The sequence below is a fragment of the Bombina bombina genome, chromosome 4, assembly GCF_027579735.1.
Source record: "Bombina bombina isolate aBomBom1 chromosome 4, aBomBom1.pri, whole genome shotgun sequence".
NCBI classification, from domain to species: Eukaryota; Metazoa; Chordata; class Amphibia; order Anura; family Bombinatoridae; genus Bombina; species Bombina bombina.
The window spans coordinates 562,301,380-562,324,452 of record NC_069502.1 but is presented as its reverse complement, the minus strand read 5'-3'; positions in this window follow the sequence as shown (position 1 = coordinate 562,324,452).

The following is a 23,073-nucleotide window of genomic DNA, read 5'->3' as shown; positions in this document are numbered from 1 at the left end:
AAGTCATTCTGGGAATTGTGGTCCATTTTGCTTTATTTGGTCTGTCACAAAAAAATCATGCATAAGCTCCCAGTAACTCTGTGAATTGTGATCCCTTTTGCTTTATTTGGTCTGTCAGGAAAACAATAAAGAACTACACATCCTAAGTACAATGCTAAGATGGGATGTGCAGTCTGCCAGTACATCATACCCAATCATTTTAATTGTTAGATAACAGGCACCTGTAAAATCTATGGGCTCTTTGATCACTGCCTGCTGTGTCCTATGTGAACTCCTCCACTGCCTTCCTCATCAGTGATAACAGGCTCATTCGGCATTCATCAAGAAATATAGTATGGACAATTGAAATTACATTTTCTGATTGATTAGTTTAGTCTTTGCACATTGATTATATGCACTTTAGTTCTTGATTTCTGAAACAGTGGTACTGTCTTTCCCCCTACATTGTTTTCTTTCTTTTTTAATTCCTTTTATATCTTTAGAGCTTTGGGCTTTATTGTGCAATCTGACCAAACCCTCAGAGATGCATTTAATTTTGACATGCTGGCATCTACTTATCAAGCCGTCAACCGCAAATATGCTGGAATTCCGCAGTGTATTTGTGGCGAGCCTGATTCGCCTTAGTTATCAAACCCTACAGACCGGCAAAAGTAGAATTTTGTGACGTAACATATGATCCGCCGGACTCAGTCCGACACAGATCGATGCTTACGTCATTACAGATGTTCTGAATGCAAATTCGGCACAATCTGACTACTTTTGCTAGTTATCAAATTTCTACCAGGTACGCTCGCCACTATTCCAGCCCAGCGTACCTGGTTTTCAATCCGCCGCCCTGGAGGCGGCGGATGCCATAGGAATCAATGGGAGTCTGAAAGCAGCGAAAGCTTATATAGTTAGGAGTGATAGGTGCACTACAATTAGCTGAAGGTAAACTTGTAGGTGTATTACAAAGAATTTTCTGGCCGTGTGAAATTTTAGTGTAGTACAATACGATGTGAGGATCTTATAAAATAAGAATGTGAGAGGTGGAAATTATTTCACATTTATCAAAAATAGTGTCCGTATTATTGTATATATAATGTTATCTAATATAGTGATAAACTATAAGGAGGAACAGGATATAGCCACTTTTGGTAGGAAAATATATTTTATAAAATTATGAAGCCAATATAAAACAATGTAGAAATTAAAACATCAGATTAAAGGGACGTCTCCCCAATATGCAAAAAAATCAATCACATAAAATTATATTCAAAAATAAAAACATATATATGAGCCAACGATTGTATTTGTGACAGTTTGGATAGCGTTTAAATAAGCTGCCCCATACATAAATTTATGCACAAGTGTCCGTTTCTTTGAACGTATAAGGTAGTTCAATATGGTATCCGTATACCCAGCTTATGTTCAAATTGACAATGGACAGTTCAAAAGTTGTGAACGTATCTGCCAATTATATAGATAGAGATGGTTATTTCTTAGATCGATATTACCTCCGAGTAAAACAGGTTACCATACATATGCATTCCAAATAAGAACGATTACCTGATTTTCTTTAGACCCGTTCACAGCATCCGTCTCCCCTTCTCACCTGGTGACTGAGCAGCACCGCATGTGTCTTGGCGTCTGATGTCACAACTTGGTCTTTCGGGTGGGATTGGCTGGAGGTATTAGAAGGAAATTAGCTTCTTTTAGATGACAAATAGAAAATCCTTCATAGGAAATAGAAAGGTAATGTTGACAAATCCTGCACTTAGTGCTAAGCGCATGCAGGAATGAAGAAGGTTCCGATAAGTGTAAAATAGACAACCCGGGTTGCAGTATTAAAACTGTTTCCACTTGGTTTCAAAAGTCTCTTTGTGTATTATTTCACACAAATTAGGTTCAGCAGTCACAAGGTCGACGCGTTTTGCTCAAGAGAGTTTTATCAAGATCCTGGTGACTGTTGTATTGTTATATTTAAAGGTATCAGTCATTTCTGATTGGTCTCTCATTAACTGCATTCATTTAAGGTGGAATTTTTGTATTGTCCATCTTTGTCCATGGTGTATTAGCAAAATTTTTAAAGGTGGAAATTTACATAGGGCAGCTTTATGTAGAATAAACATTCATTAGAATTTATTATACAATTAGAAAGAGTTGTTATCCATGTGTAGAACTTATAATATTAAGGATTGATGTAATACTGATCATATATGTTTGGGACTGTGAAGCAGGATAGTTAATATAGCTTATTAATGTGGCTTTATTCAAAAAGAAAAGGTGACAAATCCATCTCTGAATTGAGCCCATTTGGATATAGTGTGTTATATTTATAAATTAATTCAGCCTCTTTAATTAATATTTTTTTCTGTATATCTCCACCCCTCCAGTTATTTTTCACTTTTTGTAATCCCCAGTAAGAAAGATCTTTAGTATTTCCTTTATGAACAGCTTTAAAATGTTTGTATAAATGTGTATCCTCAGAGCCTCATTCTATCTGGCAGAGGTGTTCTCTTATTCTATCTCTGACTATTCTTTTTGCTGCTGCCTGATATCCCATTGACGTTTACACCTAACACCCTAACATGTACCAAGAGTCTAAACACCCCTAATCTGCCGCCCCCTACACCGCCGCCACCTACATTATACTTATTAACCCCTAATCTGCCGCCCCTGACACCGCCGCCACCTACATTATACTTTTTAACCCCTTATCTGCCCCCCTACACCGCTGCCACCTACATTATACTTATTAACCCCTAATCTGCCGCCCCTGACACTGCCGCCACCAACATTATACTTATTAACCCCTAATCTGCCCCCCCTACACCGCCGCCACCTACATTATACTTATTAACCCCTAATCTGCCGCCCCTGACACTGCCGCTACTTACATTATACTTATTAACCCCAAATCTGCCACCCCCTACACCGCCGCCACCTACATTATACTTATTAACCCCTAATCTTTCACCCCCTACACCGCCGCCACTATATTAAATTTATTAACCCCTAAACCTAAGTCTAACCCTTACCCTAACACCCCCTAACTTAAATATAATTACAATAAATCTAAATAAAATTCCTATCATTAAATAAATTATTCCTATTTAAAACTAAATACTTACCTATAAAATAATTCCTAAGCTAGCTACAATATATAACTAATAGTTCAATTGTAGCTAGCTTAGGGTTTATTTTTATTTTACAGGCAAGTTTGTATTTATTTTAACTAGGTACAATAGTTATTAAATAGTTATTAACTATTTAATAGCTTCCTAGTTAAAATAAATACAAATATACCTGTAAAATAAAACCTAACCTAAGTTACAATTACACCTAACACTACACTATAATTAAATAAATTCCCTAAACTAAATACAATTAAATACAATTATCTAAAGTACAACCCCCCCACTAAATTACAGAAAATAATAAACAAATTACAAGATTTTTAAACTAATTACACCTAATCTAATATCCCTAACAAAATAAAAAAAGCCCCCCAAAATAAAAATAACCTCTACCCTACACTAAATTACAAATAGCCCTTAAAAAGGCCTTTTGAGGGGCATTGCCCCAAAGTAATCCGCTCTTTTACCTGTAAAAAAAAATTACAACTCCCCCAACATTAAAATCCACCACCCACACAACCAACCCTACTCTAAAACCCCCCCAATACCCCCTTAAAAAACCTAACACTAACCCCTTGAAGATCACCTTACCATGAGAAATCTCCACCCAACTGGGCCGAAGTCCTCGGAATTAAGGTAGAAAAAATCCTATTGGCTGATGCAATCAGCTAATAGTATTTAAGTTCAATTCTATTGGCTTAAGACTGCCTCTTGAAGACTTTCTTGTCGTATTTCTTTAAAATGCTTCAAAAACATGCTCGTGCACGATTCCCCCATAGAAAACAATGGGGCCGTTTGAGTTGAAAAAAAACCTAACACCTGCAAAAAAGCAGCGTTCAGCTCCTAACGCAACCCCATTGTTTACTATGGGGAAACACTTCCTATGTCTGCACCTAACACCCTAACATGTACCCCGAGTCTGAACACCCCTAACCTTACACTTATTAACCCCTAATCTGCCGCCCCCGCTATCGCTGACACCTGCATTTTTTTTTTAACCCCTAATCTGCCGCTCCGTATACCGCCGCAACCTACATTATACCTATGTACCCCTAATCTGCTGCCCCTAACACCGCCGACCCCTATATTAGATTTATTAACCCCTAATCTGCCCCCCACAATGTCGCCGCCAGCTACCTACAATAATTAACCCCTAATCTGCCGATCGGATCTCGTCGCTAGTCTAATAAATGGATTAACCCCTAAAGCTAAGTCTAACCCTAACACTAACACCCCCCTAATTTAAATATAATTTAAATCTAACGAAATAAATTAACTCTTATTAAATAACGTATTCCTATTTAAAGCTAAATACTTACCTGTAAAATAAACCCTAATATAGCTACAATATAAATTATAATTATATTGTAGTTATTTTAGGATTAATATTTATTTTACAGGCAACTGTGTAATTACTTTAAACAGGTACAATAGCTATTAAATAGTTAATAACTATTTAATAGCTAAAATAGTTAAAATAATTACAAAATTACCTGTAAAATAAATCCTAACCTAAGTTACAATTAAACCTAACACTACACTATCAATAAATTAATTAAATAAACTACCTACAATTACCTACAATTAAACCTAACACTACACTATCAATAAATTAATTAAATAAAATACCTACAAATAACTACAATGAAATAAACTAACTAAAGTGCAAAAAATAAAAAAGAACTAAGTTACAAAAAATAAAAAAATATTTACAAACATTAGAAAAATATTACAACAATTTTAAGCTAATTACACCTACTCTAAGCCCCCTAATAAAATAGCAAAGCCCCCCAAAATAAAAAAAATGCCCTACCCTATTCTAAATTAAAAAAGTTCAAAGCTCTTTTACCTTACCAGCCCTGAAAAGGGCCCTTTGCAGGGCATGCCCCAAAGAATTCAGCTCTTTTGCCTGTAAAAAAAAAACATACAATACCCCCCCAACATTACAACCCACCACCCACATACCCCTAATCTAACCCAAACCCCCCTTAAATAAACCTAACACTAAGCCCCTGAAGATCTCCCTACCTTGTCTTCACCTCACCGGGTTCAGCGATCGGCTGTTCCAATCAGCCAATAGAATGCAAGCTCAATCTGATTGGCTGATTGGATCAGCCAATCAGATTGAACTTGAATCTGATTGGCTGATTCCATCAGCCAATCAGAATATTCCTACCTTAATTCCGATTGGCTGATAGAATCTTATCAGCCAATCGGAATTCGAGGGACGCCATCTTGGATGACGTCATTTAAAGGAACCGTCATTCGGCGAGTAGGCGTCGCTTGAAGAGGTTGGATCCGCGTCGGCTGGGAAGAAGATGGCTCCGCTCCGGAAGAAAGAAGATTGAAGATGCGGCTTGATAGAAGACTTCATCCCGATGATGGACTTCCGACTACAGCCCGATGATGGAGTTCTTCAGCCGCCGCTTGGATCAAGACTTCGGACCCTCTTCTGGACTGATCGCTGAACCCGGTGAGGTGAAGACAAGGTAGGGAGATCTTCAGGGGCTTAGTGTTAGGTTTATTTAAGGGGGGTTTGGGTTAGATTAGGGGTATGTGGGTGGTGGGTTGTATTGTTGGGGGGGGTATTGTATTTTTTTTTTTACAGGCAAAAGAGCTGAATTCTTTGGGGCATGCCCCGCAAAGGGCCCTTTTCAGGGCTGGTAAGGTAAAAGAGCTTTGAACTTTTAAAATTTAGAATAGGGTAGGGCATTTTTTTATTTTGGGGGGCTTTGTTATTTTATTAGGGGGCTTAGAGTGGTTGTAATTAGTTTAAAATTGTTGTAATATTTTTCTAATGTTTGTAAATATTTTTTTATTTTTTGTAACTTAGTTCTTTTTTATTTTTTGTACTTTAGTTAGTTTATTTCATTGTAGTTATTTGTAGGTATTTTATTTAATTAATTTATTGATAGAGTAGTGTTAGGTTTAATTGTAGGTAATTGTAGGTAGTTTATTTAATTAATTTATTGATAGTGTAGTGTTAGGTTTAATTGTAACTTAGTTTAGGATTTATTTTACAGGTAATTTTGTAATTATTTTAACTATTTTAGCTATTAAATAGTTATTAACTATTTAATAGCTATTGTACCTGTTTAAAATAATTACAAAGTTGCCTGTAAAATAAATATTAATCCTAAAATAGCTACAATATAATTATAATTTATATTGTAGCTATATTAGGGTTTATTTTACAGGTAAGTATTTAGTTTTAAATAGGATTAATTTATTTAATAAGAGTTAATTTATTTCGTTAGATAAAAATTATATTTAACTTAGGGGGGTGTTAGTGTTAGGGTTAGACTTAGCTTTAGGGGTTAATACATTTATTAGAATAGCGGAGAGCTCCGGTCGGCAGATTAGGGGTTAATGTTTGAAGTTAGGTGTCGCCGATGTTAGGGAGGGCAGATTAGGGGTTAATACTATTTATTATAGGGTTATTGAGGCGGGAGTGAGGCGGATTAGGGGTTAATACATTTATTATAGTAGCGGTGCGGTTCGTTCGGCAGATTAGGGGTTAATAAGTGTAGGTAAGGTAGCGGCGATGTTGGGGGGGGGGCAGATTAGGGGTTAATAAATATTATGTAGGTGTCCGCGATGTTAGGGGCAGCAGATAAGGGGTACATATGGATAATGTAGCTGACGGCGGTGTACGGAGCGGCAGATTAGGGGTTAAAAAAATTAATAGAGTGGCAGCGGTGTGGGGGGGCCTCGGTTTAGGGGTACATAGGTAGTTTATGAGTGTTAGTGTACTTTAGAGCACAGTAGTTAAGAGCTTTATAAACCGGCGTTAGCCCAGAAAGCTCTTAACTCCTGGTTTTTTTCTGCGGCTGGAGTTTTGTCGTTAGATTTCTAACGCTCACTTCAGCCACGACTCTAAATACCGGCGTTAGAAAGATCCCATTGAAAAGATAGGATACGCAAATGGCGTAGGGGGATCTGTGGTATGGAAAAGTCACGGCTGCAAAGTGAGCGTTAGACCCTTTCCTGACTGACTCTAAATACCAGAGGGCGGTAAAAACCAGCGTTAGGAGCCTCTAACGCTGGTTTTGACGGCTACCGCCCAACTCTAAATCTAGCCGTTAGATAGCTACAATATAACTAATAGTTACAATGTATCTAGCTTAGGTTTTATTTTTATTTCACAGCTAAGTTTATATTTATTTTAACTAGGTAGACTAGTTAGTAAATAGTTATTAACTATTTAATAACTACCTAGCTAAAATAAATACAAATTTACCTGTAAAATAAAACCTAACCTGAGTTACACTAAAACCTAACCTTACACTAAAATTAAATAAATTACATTTATTAAATACAATTAACTAAATTATACAAAATAAAAAAGAAATGATAAAATATTGAAACTAATTACACCAAATCTAATAGCCCTATCAAAATAAAAAAGCTCCCCCCCAAAAAAAAACTAGCCTAAACTAAACTGCCAATAGCCCTTAAAGGGGCCTTTTGCGGGGCATTGCCCCAAATAAATCAGTTAAACACCCCCAACAGTAAAACCCACCACCCACACAACCAAACCCCCCAAATAAAAACCTACCTAAAAATCCTAAGCTCCCCATTGCCCTAAAAAAGGGCATTTGGATGGGCATTGCCCTTGAAAGGGCATTTAGCTCTTTTTCTGCCCAAACCCTAAGCTAAAAATAAAACCCACCCAATAAACCCTTAAAAAAACTAACACTAACCCCCGAAGATCCACTTACAGTTTTTGAAGACACGACATCCATCCTCAACAAAGCGGCAGAAGTCCTGAGCGAAGCCGGCAGAAGTCTTCATCCAAGCCGGCAGAAGTCTTCATCCAGACGGCATCTTCTATCTTCATCCATCCGGCGTGGAGCGGCTGCATCTTTAAGACATCCGACGCATGAATGAAGGTTCCTTTAAATGACTTCATCCAAGATGGCATCCCTTGAATTCCGATTGGCTATCTATCTGCCAATCGGAATTAAAGGTGAAAAAATCCTATTGGCTGATGCAATCAGCCACTAGGATTGAGCTTGAATTCTATTGGCTGTTCCAATTTTTTCACTTTTAATTCCAATTGGCTGAATTCTATCAGCCAATCAGAATTCAAGGGACACCATCATGGTTGACATCACTTAAAGGAACATTCATTCAAGAAGAGCCGTCAGAAGAAGAGAATGCTCCGACCCGGATGTCTTGAAGATGGAGCCCCTCCTCTCCGGATGGATGAAGATAGAAGATGCCGTCTGGATGAAGACTTCTGCCGGCTTGGATGAAGACTTCGGCCCGCTTGGATGAAGACTTCTGCCGGCTTCGCTGAGGACTTCTGCCGCTTCATTGAGGATGGATGTCGGGTCTTCAAAAACTGTAAGTGGATCTTTGGGGGTTAGTGTTAGTTTTTTAAAGGGTTTATTGGGTGGGTTTTATTTTTAGCTTAGGGTTTGGGCAGAAAAATAGCTAAATGCCCTTTTAAGGGCAATGCCCATCCAAATGCCCTTTTCAGGGGAATGGGGAGCTTAGGTTTTTTTGGTAGGTTTTTATTTGGGGGTTTGTTTGTGTGGGTGGTGGGTTTTACTGTTGAGGGGGTGTTTGTATTTTTTTTTACAGGTAAAAGAGCTGATTTCTTTGTGGCAATGCCCTGCAAAAGGCCCTTTTAAGGGCTATTGGCAGTTTAGTTTAGGCTAGGTTTTTTTTTATTTTGGGGGGCTTTTTTATTTTGATAGGGCTATTAGATTAGGTGTAATTAGTTTAAATATTTGATCATTTCTTTTTTACTTTGTGTAATTTAGTGTTTGTTTGTTTTTTGTAATTTAGTTAATTGTATTTAATTAATGTAATTTATTTAATTGTAGTGTAAGGTTAGGTTTTATTTTACAGGTAAATTTGTATTTATTTTAGCTAGGTAGCTAGTAAATAGTTAATAACTATTTACTAACTAGTCTACCTAGTTAAAATAAATACAAACTTAGCTGTGAAATAAAAATAAAACCTAAGATAGCTACAATGTAACTATTATTTATATTGTAGCTAGCATAGGGTTTATTTTACAGGTAAGTATTTAATTTTAAATAGGAATTATTTAGTTATTAATAGTAGGTTTTATTTATATTTATTTTAATTACATTGAAGTTAGGGGTGTTAAGATTAGACTTAGGGTTAGGTTTAGGGGTTAATAACTTTAGTATAGTGGCGGCGATTTGGGGGGCAGCAGATTAGGGGTTAATAACAGTAATGTAGGTTGTGGCGATGTTAGGGATGGCAGATTAGGGGTTAATAATATTTAACTAGTGTTTGCGATGCGGGAGTATGGCGGTTTAGGGGTTAATATGTTTATTATAGTGGCAGCGATGTCGGGAGCGGCAGAATAGGGGTTAATCATTTTATTTTAGTGTTTGTGATGCTGGAGGGCCTCGTTTTAGGGGTTAATAGGTAGTTTATGGGTGTTAGTGTACTTTGTAGAACTTTAGTTATGAGTTTTATGTTACAGCTTTGTAGTGTAAAACTCATACCTACTGACTTTCAGTTTACGGTATGGATCTTGTAGTTATAGGCTGTACCTCTCACTTTTTGGGCGGAAAGGCAAACTCCTAATACCGGCGCTATGGAAGTCCCATTGAAAAAGGACTTTTTAAATGCTGCGGTAGTTACGTTGCGTTATGGTAAAAAAAAGTTTGCGGTACAGATATTCTTACAAGGCTCGTAATACCAGCGGTAGTGAAAAAGAGCCATAACGCTGCTTTTTCACTTATAACTCAAAACTCGTAATCTAGTCGTATGTTAATCATTAAATGCGTTGAGCTTAATAAATTCAAATTGTATTTTAAATTTTCACATCGTTTCTGTGATGCAGTTTTATTAGAATAAACCCACTGGAATTTGGAATCTGATCCCCTGTGAGTATTTTCCTTAAAGGGACAGAATACTCATCGCTAAATCACTTGATACTGATGCAAAGTTATACTCAGCTGTTGCTCAGCTGCAGGTAAAAAAAAATATGAAGAAATGAACAGCAGCCAATCATCATCATCAGTGCTGAGGTCATGAACTCTTTTACTGTGATCTCATGAGATTTCCCTTAACTCTCATGAGATTTCATAGTGAATTTCCTTAAACTGAATAGGGAAATAAGATGAGTGTGCACGTAAGCTCACTCCCTTAGCTGTCCCAGGACAGACATACTGATTTGCTGCTTAGAAGTCCTTTACAATGGGATGTGGCTACTGAGTAACTTTTGAGGTAAAATATCTTTCTTTTTTACATAGAGATGGTCAGGTGATAATTTCTAGTCAGCTTTTTAAAGCTATGCTGCATCACTTTCAAGTGTTTCAACATTTGGGTATCATGGCCCTTTAAGTATTCCCTTTGTGCATTGCATATTACACTTTTGTGGATTATTCTCCATAGTGTTTGAAATAGTCTACGCAAAAGCAGGGGAACCCCTCTGGACCAACGCCTCCATACCACAAGCTATCTGAAATCATTTTTAGGACACTCCATCTCCAGCTGACTCCATCAATAGTGCCAATATGCACCATGACTGTGAGATCAGACCCAGATCCCTATAACAATTTATCAATACGATCCACAATATGCCTAACAAGAGCCTCTGGAAGACAACAAATTATTCTATTTAAGGGATCTGGATGACAAATTATTCTATCAACCTTCATAATAAACTGTTCTGTTACTGGAAGACTGTTCACTGGATTGTTAGATAGAACATTGCTCTCTCGCCACCCCTGAACTGATATCTCCAACATCTTCACACAATCTGGCAAATTTATTGGGGTGTACCAGCTCAGAACTGGCTTGTTTCTTCCACTTAGTCCTACTTCCTCTTCTAATTGTGACCCAGCTACTTCCCTTAGTATGCCCATCTTAATCGTGACAGGGTTAACTTCTTCCCATATATTTCAATTGAGTGTGTTTTAAAAAAAAACTATCACTTATTGCTTACATGCTAAACCGACACCACGTTAGGCCTACGGTGCTAACCCGACACCACGTATTACGAGTTTGCCTGGGAGGCCACCACTTACTGCTTGCATGCTAACCCGACACCACGTTAGGCCTACAGCGTTAACCCGACACTACGTTAGGCCTACAGTGCTAAACCCGAAGGTAGTTATGAATATTTCACATTCCAATGTTCTTCACATAGAAGAAAATATTCTTTTTATTTAACTATCAGTTATTGCTAACATGCTAACCCGAAACCACGTTAGGCCTACAGTGCTAAACCTGAAGGTATTTATGAATATTTCCCACTCCAATGTTCTTCACATAGAATAAAATTTTCTTTTTATTAATTTATACATATATAATATATATTCTTCACATTGCAGAATATGTTCTATTTATTCATAAATTAAAAAAATAATAATATATATATATGGTATTTTGGTAGAATATATATATATATATATATATATATATATATCTAGTTATAAATACATAGAACATATTCTGCTATTTGTAGAACATTGGAATGTGAAATATTTACACTACATACACAGTATTATAGCACTTTATTAAATATGAATATTGCATAAAAGTTTTTACATGTTTCCACCTACTTATAAAGGGCTCGAATGCACTTATATATATATATATATATATATATATATATATATATATATATATGTCAATATATGTGTACATATGTATTAATGTGTTTACACAGTATGTGTATATATGTCTGTAAATGCATATATACACATATAAATACATATGTACACATATATAGACATTATATATACATACATATACAACGTTAGACATATATATGTACAGTATGTATCTCTATATAAAAAACCCTTTGGCTGCCTTTTTTCCCCCTGAGACCTCATATCTTTGAGCCCTTTTTTGTGCAAAATGTTTTATAAATAATTTTTATTATATGTGTTTTTATGAGTGTAAGTGCACTTTGTAATATATTTTATGTGTTTTGTGCAACTTTTTAGTTTCTCAAACCAGTTAACCAGAGCTCTAAGGATGCAGTAATCATTCTAACGTAAATAGCAATTGTGCTCACGTGATCACATTTACTTTCAACTCCTAATACCAGGGTAAACTCAACAAGTCCAAACAACCGCGATAACCCCTTATCCCTCGTTTATGAATGTTAGCGCTTAACTCGTAATCTGGTCAATAATCTGTTTGACCCTGTTTAAGGCCCTGATTCTAAAAAAATTGCCGGTCAAGATGCAGTTTTCCACATCAACACTCACAGGCGCAGCCCTCATGGAATTCTATAAAAAGGGGCTTTCCCTGCAAGGGGTGAGATGTCTCCCATACAAATAATCAGCTAGATTACGAGTTTGGCATTATGATTGAAAAAGCAGCGTTATGGCCCATAACGCTGCTTTTTCCCTAACGCTGCTATTACAAGTCTTGTAGGTAACGTCAGTACCACACTTTTAAAAAAGTCCTTTTTCAATAGGACTTCCATAGCGCCGGTATTACGAGTTTGCCTGGGAGGCCAACAAGTGAGCGGTACACCCTATACTGACAAGATCCGTACCACCATCTAAAGTCAGTAGTTATGAGTTTTACGTTACAAATTTGTACCATAAAACTCATAACTAAAGTGTTAAAAAGTACACTAACACCCATAAACTACCTATTAACCCATGAAAGAGGCCCTCCAGCATCACAAACACTATAATAAATTTATTAATCCCTAATCTGCTGCTCCGGACATCACCGCAACTATTAAAATGTATTAACCCCTATTCTGCCGCTCCCCGACATCGTCACCACTATAATAAACCTATTAACCCCTAAACCACCGCCCTCCTGCATCACAAACACTATTTAAATATTATTTACCCCTAATCTGCCGTCCGCCCACACCGCGGCTATAATAAACCTATCAACCCCTTAACCGCAAGCCCCCCACAACAAATTATACTAAAATAAACTATAAACCCCTAAACCTAATGACCCCTTCATTTTATATTAAAATTACAATTTCCCTATCTTAAATTAAATTAAAACGTACCTGTCAAATTAAATAAATTAATTTTAAATGCGGAGGCGGAGCCAGCTAATGGAGGAGATGGACGTGTTTTTATGAAGCTCCAAGCTTCCAGTTATGAAACTAGGGACTAATCCATATTCAAAACCCTGAATTCCCTCTCTTGTTCATCAGAGGATAATACAGGCTACTGCATGCTAAAAGGAACAAAAGAAATACTATACAGAGGTTTTTGTTATTAATAAACCCTCCTCAGATCTGCCACGTGGACCTACTAAACCTCATCCACATTTAACTACTACAACCAACATGGAAGCCCTGCAAGATTGGGAGCAACACACTCAATGTCTTTTTGAGAGACATTTTCAGAGTCTAGCTGAGGACATAATATCGCTCCTGGATTTACTACCTTTACCGCAAAAATGGGAGCCCAGGAGTACTGATCTCTTGTCGAGTGATTTGAGCGGTGCTGTTGAAGAAGACACATCTGTGCGGAGGTCAGAGACCCAGATTGAAATGGCCCCTTCATTTCTATTGGGAAGCGCAAATAACCGACAACCGGAGACACTCCATTTTGCTGATTCCATGGGCTCTTCACCCGCCCGGACCCTGTGGGATGCGGCCGGCCTGGGGGACCGGGAGATACATCTTGGGAAACAGGATCTAGGGGCCCATATGGATACACAGGAGACTCTTAGCCTCAAGAATGATTCAGCAGCATGGTGGAAGGAATCCAGCATGTCTTACCTTACAGAGAGGGTTTCGACTCTTATACCGGGAGCCCTGAGGTCCTGTACCAGAGCTGATGGCTGTCCTCGTTCTGCAGGTTATCTTATATATGTTCTCAGCAGAGACCTAGCAACTACACAACGGAGCAATTCCAACAAATGTGGTGTGGGCAAAGGGAGCAGTGACTAGTTTACCCAGCTAGTCTCCACAAATGTATACGAGATGTTAGTGTCAGACTTACTTGCTCAAATCTAGAATGACATTCTTTGGTGACTGAGATTAGAGTTATTTGGGATCTCCATGTAGAGACCTTAGATCTTCACCTAAGCTATCAATATATAATCACCCCTAGTTGATGTTTGAGGTTCTATTAAGGGTAACACGGTTCTCTTTAAATCATTATTACGGTGTTTATTTGTAGGAGACAGTTTGTTACCTTTTCTCTCAACAGTAGTATGTGTTACCTGTTTAACTATAATATAACTTATATCTTATAATGTTGTAATGTTCCTACTTAGTTTATCATGTACACTGTGATCTCTGATACACTGCCTCACTCTACTTAAAATGCTTACTAATGCCCTTAGAGAAATTAATTCTGTGTATATTGGTATATGTATGTGGGGGTGCATGTATGTATGTATGTTTATATATGTATATTTGTGTCCACAGCATTAGAGTTACTTGGGATCTCCATGAAGAGACCTTAGATCTTCACCTAAGCTATCAATATATAATCACCCTTGGTTGATGTTTGAGGTTCTATTGAGGGCAATATAGTTCTTTTTAAGTCATTATTACTGTGCTTTTTGTAGGAGACAGTTTGCTACCTTTTCTCCCAGCAGTATTATGTGTTACCTACCTGTTTAATTATCATATATCTTGCATCCTATAATGTAGTAACATTCCTACTTAGCTTATTCTGTACACTATGATTTCAGATACACTGCTTCATTCTACTTAAAATGCTTAGCAATGCCCTTAGTACAATTCATTCTGTATATATTGGTATATACATGTATGGGGGTATGCATGTATGTTTATATATGTATATTTATGTCCACGGCAAATTAAGTACCCACAAGACCTGTTATTTTACTTTTTGTTAGCTGTTGAGGGAATCCAAGAAAGATCCCTTCTGACTATGTACATGTGGTATTTATGCATTTCATATAAGTTTTGCTCTAATATATCTGATAACACCCTATATTATATTTTCCTTAAGACACATTATACATTGGCGTTTTTGTTATACTGGTTCGGTGATATATATTTTATCATACTATTTTAATTGATCCCTAATCTGAGTGTATATGAAAGCCCATATGGATGCTATGCCTTCTAGATTAATGTTGCACAATACTCTCACCAGTCTAAACTTTCAAATAGGAGGCTCTATTTCCTCACGTGGAAGAACATACTAGCTATGGATATGGTGTATACACTCACTTATTTTCTGCTAACCCACATAGCAGTATAGTTTTTGGTTCACTCAGCTAGATTCCACTAAAATCAGACCTGGTCTATTGAAATTAACTAATAGGGTCTTAGACCTGTCCATGTAAAAGATGTTCTATTGTAGGCTAACCTACAATTGATTATTATATCCTCTCCTATATGTCTTACAAAAATATATAGTAGGTTTATGTGGCTGCTCCTCTCTTATTTCCCTCCCTAGAGGCCTACTGTCCACAGTTTTCTAAACTCTCTATTGGATACCCACCTGAGTGGACAGCTTTCCTCCCATGTAGTTTAACTTCTAGATACTGGTAGTACATAGTATATTCAATATAGCCCGCACCCTCTAAATTAGATAAGAAGCCTAAGAATTATTTTGCTGTTTTACCCAGCTGAGCTCTGCCCCTCCCCCTCCGCTTTGTTTTTCCTTTTATCTCAAGCGGCTCTGGCCCGCTGAATTTTACCCCCCTCCCCCCACATAATATGGCCCAATACCTGCCAAAACAAAAGCTAATTCTCCACTTCCTGATATTATTAGAATAGATAGAGTAAAGATAGCTGAAGTGGGGAACACACGCTACACAATAATATAAAATGAAGTTCCATCTTATTTGCTCCAAACTATTTTATTACAATTTTTTGTGGCATATGTGATCCCTTTTCTCCATATTTACCCCACATTATAGATCTCGTTGCCCTCAAGCAAAAGGCAAATCTTGAGACAACACTATTTCTTCATCACTATTTATATGTGTAATTTCTAGTGACCATGGGAATATCATGCGAAGATACAATCTTTAGATGATCTGATAACCTTTAGGTGACAATAATGTATATTTTGCTCTGTTACAATTTTTGTGTTTGGACAAACGTTGTATGTCATTCTTTTTCTCACAACTTCAATAAAAACTTTTTTTTTTAAAATAAATAATAATTTTAAACTAACAATTAAACTAAGATAATTATTAAACTACAATTAAACTAACTACCAATTAAATTAAACTAAACTACACATTAAAAAAATCATAACACTGCTCTAAAAATTAGATTTTGGCTGAAAGATTTCAATCAGTCAATAGGATTAGAGCTGCTAAAATCCTATTGGCTGATCCAATCAGCCAATAAGATTTGAGCAGCTCTTATTCTATTGGCTGTTCCAATCAGCCAATAGGATGAGAGCTCAATCCTATTGGCTGATTGGAACAGCCAATAGGATTTTAGCAGCTCTAATCCTATTGGTTGATCCAATAGGAATGTAAGGGACGCCATCTTGGATGACGTCACTTGCATTGAAGCTCCAGTTTACGGCGGCGACCGTATAAATAGGATACTTCGTGCCGAATGTCTTCAGGATGGACCTGCTCCACGCCGGATGGATGAAGATAGAAGATGCCGTCTGGATGAAGACACCTTGCCGCCTGGATGAGAACTTTGCCGGCTGGATGAAGATCAAAGAGGCCATCTGGATGAAGACTTCTTGCCAGCTGGATGGATCCTTCAAGCGGGACTTCAATAACTCTAAGTGGATCGTCGGGGGTTAGTGTTCGGTATATTTAAGGGTTTTTTGGGTGGGTTTTATTTTTAGTTTAGGGTCTGGGCATGTAAAAGAGGTAAATGCCCTTTTAAGGGCAATACCCATACAAATGCCCTTTTCAGGGCAATGGGGAGCTTAGGGTTTTTTAGATAGTTATTTTATTTGGGGGGGTTGGTTGTGGGGGTAGTGGGTTTTACTGTTGGGGGGTGTTTGTATCTTTTTACAGGTAAAAGAGCTGATTTATTTGGGGCAATGCGCTTGGATGTCCGATCCGGGCTCTTTAGGTAAATACTTTAAATATGCTCAAACCAATGCATACTGGGACAAAGGGTAAGGGGCTCATTATAACCCTCAGTAGTAAATCAGAAAAAAAAATGATGGTCCCAAAAGTATGCTTATTTTAAAAGGTGTATACTTTATTCCAGATCCATTTAAACAGCATATGATTCAAATAAAAGTGAAAGAATAGGTCTAACGCATTTCAGCTAGCTGTTGCCGTATTCATAGACCATAACTAATGACCACTAGTTCTGCCTTAAAGGGACACTAAACCCAAAAATTTTCTTTCATGATTCAAGCAGAGAATACAATTTTAAACAACATTCCAAATTACTTCTATTATCTAATTTGCTTAATTCTTTAGATATCCATTGTTAAAGAAATAGCAATGCACATGGGTGAGCCAATCACACGAGGCATCTATGTGCAGCAACCAATCAGCAGCTACGGAGCCTATCTAGATATGCTTTTCAGCAAAGTATATCAAGAGAATGAAGCAAATTAGATAATTGAAGTAAATTAGAACGTTGTTTAAAATTCAATGCTCTTTCTAAATCATGAAAGAAAAAAATTGAGTTTCACGTCCCTTTAAATAGGTCTCTAATCAATGAGTTAATTATCATTACCTGTTTCATTAACCTGTTAGAACCTGACATCTGAAAATACACTGGAGGCTTTCAACAGCTACAAACTGCTAAAATTCCTAAGAACAGTTCAATACCCATATGTTGACAATTCAGCTCTTATTTACTAGATATATTAATGCAGTTTACATGGAAACAGATATGTATATGAAATTTATACTTAACTTACAGATCTACATTGCATTATATATACATAACTCTTGCTTACGCTATATATATGTATATAAAGAAAACCCCACACACAAACTTAGCAATAGGAGCATAGATAAATCGATTAGCTATTTCTCTGATCTAGTGCAATGTATTTTCTATATAGTGATTGCAAGATATTGACATTTTGTACATAATTTGTCAAATTATTAAGATCTCTATTCAAAACATCCACACTCACATTACTTCTTAACTAGATTCATACCATTAGAAAATACAGTAATATACAGAGATCAAATCAAATTATTACAATCTGTTATATTCATATACCATATTAAGTGTATCCATATAAAATTCCATTATTCACAGAAATTTACAAGGTCATATTCAGAATTATATCCCAAGGGGACCTGTGTTTTAAGCCTGAATATCCAATAGACTTCCTGTCTCCCTAGGATTTGAGATTTGTCGCCACATCTGATGGGGGTCTTAATAGCTTCTATTATATTCCAACTAAAAGATTTGACTGATTGATTATGCTCATAAATGAAGTGTCTACTTAGCTCTGAGGATGGGACTTTATTTCTAATATCTCCCAAATGCTCTCTTATACGTGTTCTTACATCACATGTAGTGAGACCCACGTATTGACCCTTGCAGAGTTTACATTCTGCTAAGTATATTACAAAGCATGAACTGCAATTTACACATCCTTTTATATCAAACGTTTCTCCTGCTGTCACATGTGACATAAATGTACTGGTTACATTGTGATACTCACACGCTTTGCAGCGACTACTGCCACATCTATAACTACCATTATGCTTTAACCATGAGCTGTCATTAACATTTTGTGTCTTACTTTTTAGCATACTTGGTGATAATATATTAGCCAAAGTATTATTTTTAGAATAAACAAATTTGCAACCGTTGCCAATCACATCCTTCAAAATTTCATCCACATACAAAATTGGGAGATATTTTTTTACAATACTGCAAATTTCATTATATTGATTGGAATATTTAGTAATAAATATAGGTCTTGTATCTAGTCGCTTTTCCTTTCTAGTTTGTAATACATTTTCTCTCTTGTAATTATCAACCTCTTTTTTGATTTTTAAGACTTCACTTTTCTGATAACCTCTTGCTATCAAGCGTTCAGCTAAATCCTCACTTTCCTTGTGATAGTCTACATCTCTTGAGCAGTTTCTTTTTACTTGCATCATCTGTCCTTTTATGATACCCTTAAATACGTGTTTAGGATGACTACTTGTGGCATATAGTAAGGCATTTCCTTTAATAGGTTTACGATATAAAGTAGTATTAACACTTCCCTTTACTATTTCCCCACTTAGTGTGATATCCAAGAAGTTTATCTTTTCTCTATGCCATTCGAGTAATTTGCGAGTAATTTTGAATCAGTTACTGACACAGAAATACCAACTGAAAATATTAATCTAGAGGGAGCTCAATCAGGTTTTATAGAACAAGGGGCTAGAACGAAGGAAAAAAGAGCAGAGAAACACCGAAAGAAAGCAGGAGAGGTATCCCTTAGGGAAAAACAAAACAAAATAAAAAATATGTTTAAACACTGTAATTAACATATCTTCATATTGCCTGAGTGAGACCGAGCAAAGAGTTTTAAGCTATGGGCTAAATTTTTGTCCTTCTAAAGATTTTGGTCTCTTTCAGACGATTTTAGATATGAATACATTTGTGAGATCTTTAACCTTAAGAAAACATTTTTTTCAAGAGAATCAGTATACAGAAATAAATGAAGACCAAACTACCAATAGAGTGAGTAACACATTTAGTGATATTAACTTTCAGGATGTGTGTACTCATAAAGATTTAGAACAACTCTTAACCGAAGTAGAAAATCTTATGGATAATGGGAATGAAAATCAAAAAGGTAAACATGTTGGTTTTAAATGTAAATCTAGCTTCTACCCTATACAATCTAGGGGTAAGCAATTAGAGCTATTCCAAAAGAGAGTAGTTGAAGAGTTAACAGAATTAAACAAACAAGAAACTGGTAAAATGAAAACTAACAATTTAACTAAAAAAGAAAGGGATGCCCTTAGAGCCTGGATAAGGGCAGTAGTGTTGTTTTGTGTGATAAGTCATGGCATATAACAAAAGCAAAGAGACAATTGGAAGATACTAATGTCTATAAAAAAGTCTCTTATAATCCGCATATTGACTTTCAAAAACAATTATTTAAACTATTGAATGAAGGCAAAAGAAATGGTTTTATTGATAAACCTACATTTGACTATTTATATGTTGAGTATCCTAGAACAGCTGTGTTCTATCATCTACCTAAGACACACAAAGGCTTAAAAGACATAAAAGGAAGACCAATTGTGTCTGGTAATGGTTCCTTATTGGAACATTTGTCAGAAAGGGTAGATGATATTTTACAGCCGTATGTCCTTATTAACCTTAGTAGTTATGTAAGAGATACTACCCATGTAGTGAATATTTTTCAAGATCAACAATGGAAGGAAAGTTTTGGTTGGTTAACTATAGATGCCATTTCATTATATTCATTGATTCCACATGCCACTGGCTTACGAGCAATAGAGTAATATCTAGATTGTGATAGTACATTGAATACGGATTTTAAACTATATGTGTTGAAAGTAATTGAGTTTCTCTTAGAATACAATAGTTTTACCTTTGAAAATAACCACTATATTCAAGAGCAAGGGACGGCGATGGGGGCACGTTTTGCGCCCTCATACGCAAACCTTGTGATGGGATGGTTTGAAGAAACATTTATTTATAATGCCAATAATCCCTTTAAAAAGTATATAATTCAATATAAAAGATTTATTGATGACCTTATACTGGTTTGGGAAAGTGATGAGACAAGAGCAAATTAATTTGTAGATTTCCTTAATACTAACATCATGGGTTTAAGATTCACTAAAGAATGGCATAGAGAAAAGATAAACTTCTTGGATATCACACTAAGTGGGGATATAGTAAAGGGAAGTGTTAATACCACTTTATATCGTAAACCTATTGCAGGAAATGCCTTACTATATGCCACAAGTAGTCACTCTAAACACGAATTTAAGGGTATCATAAAAGGACAGATGATGCGAGTAAAAAGAAACTGCTCAAGAGATGTAGACTATCACAAAGAAAGTGAGGATTTAGCTGAACGCTTGATAGCAAGAGGCTATCAGAAAAGTGAAATCTTAAAAATCAAAAAAGAGGTTGATAATTACAAGAGAGAAAATTTATTACAAACTAGAAAGGAAAAGCAACTAGATACAAGACCTATGTTCATTGCTAAATATTCCAATCAATATAATGCAATGTGCAGTATTGTAAAAAAATATCTCCCAATTTTGTAGGGGGATAAAATTTTGAAGGATGTGATTGGCAACGGTTGCAAATTTGTTTATTCTAAAAATAATACTTTGGCTAATATATTATCACCAAGTATGCTAAAAAGTAAGACACAAAATGTTAATGACAGCTCATGGTTAAAGCATAATGGTAGTTATAGATGTGGCAGTAGTCGCTGCAAAGCGTGTGAGTATCACAATGTAACCAGTACATTTATGTCACATGTGACAGCAGGAGAAACTTTTGATATACAAGGATGTGTAAATTTCAGTTCATGCTTTGTAATATACTTAGCAGAATGTAAACTCTGCAAGGGTCAGTACGTGGGTCTCACTACATGTGATGTAAGAACACGTATAAGAGAGCATTTGGGAGATATTAGAAATAAAGTCCCATCCTCAGAGCTAAGTAGACACTTCATTTATGAGCATAATCAATCAGTCAAATCTTTTAGTTGGAATATAATAGAAGCTATTAAGACCCCCATCAGATGTGGCGACAAATCTCAAATCCTAGGGAGACAGGAAGTCTATTGGATATTCAGGCTTAAAACACAGGTCCCCTTGGGATATAATTCTGAATATGACCTTGTAAATTTCTGTGAATAATGGAATTTTATATGGATACACTTAATATGGTATATGAATATAACAGATTGTAATAATTTGATTTGATCTCTGTATATTACTGTATTTTCTAATGGTATGAATCTAGTTAAGAAGTAATGTGAGTGTGGATGTTTTGAATAGAGATCTTAATAATTTGACAAATTATGTACAAAATGTCAATATCTTGCAATCACTATATAGAAAATACATTGCACTAGATCAGAGAAATAGCTAATCGATTTATCTATGCTCCTATTGCTAAGTTTGTGTGTGGGGTTTTCTTTATATACATATATATAGCGTAAGCAAGAGTTATGTATATATAATGCAATGTAGATCTGTAAGTTAAGTATACATTTCATATACATATCTGTTTCCATGTAAACTGCATTAATATATCTAGTAAATAAGAGCTGAATTGTCAACATATGGGTATTGAACTGTTCTTAGGAATTTTAGCAGTTTGTAGCTGTGGAAAGCCTCCAGTGTATTTTCAGATGTCAGGTTTTAACAGGTTAATGAAACAAGTAATGATAATTAACATTGATTAGAGACCTATTTAAGGCAGAACTAGTGGTCATTAGTTATGGTCTATGAATACGGCAATAGCTAGCTGAAACGCGTTGAATCATATGCTGTTTATTGGATCTGGAATAAAGTATACACCTTTTAAAATAAGCATACTTTTGGGACCATCATTTATTTTTCTATTAGAATAGGTGTAATTGTTTTTTATTTTTAAAAATTTGTTTCTTATTTTTTGTAATTTAGTGTTTGTTTTTTTATGTAATTTAGTTATTTTTTTTAGTAATTGTAGTGCTTATTTTTTTTTTTTTGTAATTTTAGGTTTTAGAGTAAGGCAGGTTAGGTTTTATTTTACAGGTAAGTAAGTATTTAGTTTTAAATAGGTATTTTTTAGTTAATAACTGTAGCTTAAGTTTAGCTCTATTTTAATTATGTTAAAGTTAGGGGGGTTAGGTTTAGGTTTAGAGTTAGGGTTAGGTTTAGGGGTTAATATAGTTTAATTTAGCTTGTTGAAATGTGGAGGCTTGCAGTTTAGGGGTTAATTGGTTTATTTAGATAATAATTGTAAATTTAATTTAGCTATATTTTTATTATGTTAAAGTTAGTGGGTGTTAGGGTTAGGCTTAGGGTTACGTTAGGGTTAGGGTTAGGTTTAGGGTTTGATGGATTTATTTAGTGGTTGTGATGTGGGAGGCCAGAGGTT